This window comes from Bactrocera latifrons, unplaced genomic scaffold (genome assembly GCF_001853355.1).
Source record: "Bactrocera latifrons isolate USDA-ARS-PBARC rearing strain unplaced genomic scaffold, ASM185335v1 scaffold_1, whole genome shotgun sequence".
In the NCBI taxonomy this organism is placed as follows: Eukaryota; Metazoa; Arthropoda; class Insecta; order Diptera; family Tephritidae; genus Bactrocera; species Bactrocera latifrons.
The window spans coordinates 86,810-92,354 of record NW_017534407.1 but is presented as its reverse complement, the minus strand read 5'-3'; positions in this window follow the sequence as shown (position 1 = coordinate 92,354).

Below are 5,545 nucleotides of genomic sequence, written 5' to 3'. Positions count from 1 at the left end.
TATGAATTTGTGCGCGTTTCACTTCAGACAGAAATAATTGATATTTCAAATACGACAATGAAATGAGAATACCATGAAAAGTTTTGCAATTAAATGGAAAAAGTTTAAACAGCTTGTTTTGCGCATACCCAACCGTAACGTTCCATTCAGCTATCGTTTAACATAGATTTTGTTGGGGTTTCGCTCAGTGAAACCACGTTTTCAAATTAATTAAACGCGAGGCCAAGCGATTCAAATATTGTGGATGCAATATTGCGTATGCAATTCTCACAGAGTTAAGAGCCCCTCCCATCTACGTAGTACTCCTTTCTTAATAAAGCAATGTTTCTTATAAGCTGTCTCATGAAAAACTTGCTGAGTTGATTAATAAGCTTTGAAGTGCTTTTTTCTTCTTTTCTTTTAATAACTTTCTACTTATAAATTTATGAGTTCAATTAATTTATGTTAATTTGTTAATTCTTATTTGCTTTGACGCAGCATTGCATACTTGTGAAGTTTCGAAAGTAATAGTTTTTACATTTGGTTTAAACCTTGAGTGGCTACTACATAGTGGCGAAAACTTCTACTCATGTAACGTTCACTTTCCCTTTAACCTTTCGTTTGGAAGAGTGACATTGTGAACGAGCATGGCGGAATCGCTTGCAACCACAAAACCGATTAGCCAGCCAAAGGGCTCACCTTTAGTTTTATCTCCATACGTGCGTTTAGCGGGCGCTGGGGACGACCTGCTCTTGTGTCTTGAAACCTAGAGTAGAACGCAAAAAATTTACTGAGCTACTTGTTTTTGTCCAATATTGTGAAATTCATGCGGTAAAACTAAAAATATTGTCAGACGCAAGTTGTTAAAGTTGTGTGGAAGCGGGAGAGGTGGAAATATCCAAACAATTCGTTTTCTCTTATCTCTATTGTGCATTCATTGGAAAGGAGTCGTTTGTTTGAGTTATAATAGTGACAAAAAGTCAATGACACGCGAACACATGTACAATTATACAAAAACAAGCAAAGAAAAGCTAAGTTCGGGTATAACCGAATAATGCATACTCTTGCAACTTTGAAGGCTTAAAGCCACTTTCAGGTGCACATAGCCTGTAAGTTATTTATGTGGGTTCTAGGGTGAGTTTTCACCCTATTTTATTCACCGTTATAAAATAACACGTTCTCTCGCCGTCAACACATCAATAAAATAAAAAAAATGGTGCTTAAGATTAAAAAATGATTGGTTCCAAAATCACTCACTGTTTTCAAAAAATAGCACCGCGTTAACGTATGTGAAACAATGCTCTCCATAAAAGGTAGTATTCGACCCGTTAGGTTATGTTGCCAGTTTTCGTCGATTCCGAGTAATATGAAATCAACTGGAAGTTCGAAAAAAACCTGATGCCATAACATTCTTAGCCGATTTCCGGACACGAACTCGTTTCGTAGCCAAACAACCAGGTTCACACCGCTCTTTAGCCTCATGTTTTGATTCCAGATTATGGTGATAGAACCAAGTCTCAGATATGGTGATGACTCAATACACAAAATCCACTTTAACCTTTTTAAAACGCTCCAAATGTTGCTGAGAAAACCGCATTCGAATGTACTTTAGCGAATGCGGCAGCTTAATAAGACCAAAAATTTCACCTAATATATAGCTCATACTGCCTAATGAGAAGTGTAAGCCTCTACTAAATCTCTCTTAGTCATTCGACGAACTTCCAAAACTATATCCTGTATTTTGGCTATGATTTCTGGTGTTGATACGCTTTTTACGCTCCTTCAACAACATTACATTCATCAACCCGTTTATCTACTGTTCCAATTGTAGGTGAACAATCATTATAAACTTTTAACATTGGTTCGTGAATTTCTTTTGGTGCCACACTTTCCAAAAATAAGAATTTTAGCATTGCACGATTTTATATTTTTCACAATGAACAACCTGTTATCTACCGAATTTTTAAATTGGTTACCTGCCGGGGACACAGTGACCCTAAAGATTTCCTATGTGCGGCCGCATATGGTCCGACACCTATACGCCTCCTATCAAATGCTCAGTTCAATGGTCTCATTTGCACACACTCTTCTGCAACTGAGCTCTTCCTCACTTGCTATGAATTTCCGAAATTGAATTAGCTAATCGGTTTCGCTCAAAACCATTACTTGAATGGGAAGAAATGATGTTGAGATGTAAGCACCGTAAATATATTGGTTTGTCAAAAAAGTATTGCGGTATTTTTATTGAATTTTCAATTATTCACAAAAAAAAAAAAATTAAACTCATCCCCAGCTCTTGACCGATGCTACGGCTGCTACTATGCCGGTCTCTTTCGACCAATTCAGCGATTTTATCGCAATTTTCAACGACAGGGCTTCCGGAGTGTGGCGCATCTTCGACCACCTCTACACCAGAACGAAAACGTTGAAACCATCGTTGTGCGGTGGAAATGGAAACTGTATCGGGTCCATAAACTGCACAAATTTTATTGGCGGCTTGAGATGCATTTGGCCTTTATCGTAGCAGTACTGTAAAATATGCCGTATTTTCTCTTTATTTTGCTCCATGTTTGCGACGCTATAACTCACGTACGACTTAAAAGAAACGAAAATCAATTAAACATGTTTTAGCGCGTGAAATGAGCTTTCCAAAAAGGTATAGCATGACCCGATGCGACGAATAAATTTAGAACTACGTGCTCTTAGCGCCAACTAGCGAAAATACCGCAAGACTTGTTTGACAACCTAATATATACTTAGGTTCTTCGACCCTTCCTTCTGGGTATTACAAACTTCGTGACAAACTTAATATACCCTGTTCAGGGTATAAAAAAAAGGAAATGCAACCGAGCACATGCAATTCTTTAACAAACTTTCTTATTCTAGTAGTTATCTATTGCAGCTTCTGCGTAGACTCACTCAATAATGCAAACAATAAAGAGTGGGTCTATAGCAGTAAATTCAAATAAATAGCTTGAGTATTGTAAAATATTCGAGTACTTCAGAACAATTTAAGATTATTTCTTTGTGCTTTTGCTGTTCGCTACTAAATTATGCTGGGCATTGAGCAGCGCTGAAATTTTTTAGACATGGGCATGGCTGAAACCACGCTGCTGTTCATGTAAATATCACATATGTATGTATAGATTCATACGTAATTATACACATATTATAAATAATACAGTGTAAATCCATTAAGCGAACGGACCACAAACATATACAAGGCTCTGTCGTCAAAACTTATTTTGCTTGTGCAGGGAACTTTTAATTAACAGCATAACGGCTTTGTGCACGTGGTATTTCAAAAGAGTATATTACTGAACAGTGTCGGTACCAATCGTAGACTTTCAGCTCTTCATAAACTCTAAAAAAAAGTAAATGTTCTTTGATTTATGCCTTTGCAAGTAGTAATGCTATTTTACTTAGCGCACAATTGGGTTTATTCTGCATAAAACTGACCACTACAGCCACTGTTACCTGTTATCTGTTTCCTATACACCACAACGCTTTCACTTACAGCAATACAAACACACTTTAGAAAAGGCTAAGGTCGGTTGTAACCGAACATTTCATACTCTAGCGATTTATAATAAATAAAGCCGGCGAAATAGTTTCAAGTATTGACTTACCTTGATATTAAGGAATGTTGCGAAAAAAATCGAAATTCATTATTTAACGAAAAAGTGAGAGGATTACTATCATATTTTGTATCTTATGACTTCATACTATAAAACATATACTCACTTAATTTCACTACAACATTAACATACTAATTTATATTAAAATCACATTATTAAAAAATTACTTGAATATTTCACAAACGCCTAAACTCTTTCAACCAAATTTTCTCAGAGAAAGTCTTTCTAGTGCCTCTTGATATACTCGAAATCAGGTGGAATCAGTTGATAACCATGCCTACTTTCCATGTTGAAAACTATTATAAATGCTATAACATCTTAACTGTGGTCCAAGACCCATATTCCTAAGATAACTATTTTCATCCATTTCATGGTTAAAATTTTCTTCATATGTACAATACTGTATTAAGATTGACCTCTTCGGTTGAACTGATGTGACATATGGAAATATCATTTGCGTTAATTAGCTTGATTTTAGTATATATAAATAACTAAGACACGAAGCAAAATATTTTATAATGGAATTAACCAAGCAAATGTACGTTGCCTCTTATATTATGGATTTCAATCTGGCAACTTACAACTTTACTCACTTTCTTCGAGAGTTGAAATTCGACATTGTTCATAATGAGTAAAATATTTTGACCCAAGGATTACAAAAAACGCAACTGTTAAATGGAGCGGCCCATATATTCAATTCCAAATCTTGCTGCACTAGCTGATACACGCAACAGTTAGGTGAATAAAACTATTCTGTAACAACATGTTGCTAGGGTATAAAAGTTGTCCGTGCTAAACTTGAGCAATGGAGGAAAATATGAAAATGTTGAAAATCAAGTCATTACTCTTTATAGAAAAGTAATAAAAAGTGAAAAACGTTTTCTGTAGAAATAAGCATTCACCTTTGTTTCAAAATACCGTCATGCCTCGGTATACCAACTGTATTCACCACACCACAGTTAAATGTAGAAATACCCTAGTAACTTGTAATATAATTATTTATAATTAACTCTCTTGTAAATAAATAAATAAATAAAAACTTTTAATATTACTATGGTATGTTTATTTATTTACGGTATGTTATATTGCATTTCTATTTCTATTTAACTGAGCAAATCTGCTTGCATTATACCAATGTTTTCCACTGTTTTGTTTTTTCTAAGATTAGCTTTTTGAGAGGACATACTTTAGCTCACAGATTTCTTTCAAATTCTTTGGCATTAAAGTAAGCGAAGCACAATCACATCATGTATGAAAATAAATAGTCAATTTTATAAATTGCGCAATCGATAATCAAGGCATATAGTAGTTAGTTTACAACTTCTACTACCTCCCATGACCTGGGAAGAGACGCACCAGAACATGCACAAGAGAGCTCATGTCCGCCTTTCACTYTGGAGGAAATGTACACGGCAGCAAATACTTTAAAGACCAAAAAAGCCCCTGGGCCTGATGGGATACCAGTGGAAGTGTTAAAGCTAATCGCTTTGGAACGCCCGCATTTACTGCTATCCATGTACAATGCATGCTTGAACGAGGGCATTTTCCCAGAAATATGGAAGAGGTAGCATCTGACCCTGATAAGCAAAGGCAAAGGAGACTCAGGAACACCATCAGCATACCGACCTCTATGCATGCTAGATACAGAAGGAAAAATACTAGAAAGACTGTTGAAACCCCGAATCATAGCCGCCATAAACGATGCTGGAGGCCTATCAGAGCGACAACATGGGTTCAGACCAGGCAAGTCCACTACCGGAGCTGTGGAAGACGTCGTGCGCAGCGTGCAGGAAGCGCATCGAAAGAACAACTTCTCCAGACAAATAGTTCTCCTCGCAACACTTGACATACGAAATGCATTCAATAGCGCAAAGTGGAAAAATATGATCGACGCACTAGAAAGTCGCTTCAAAACGCCCCTCTACTTG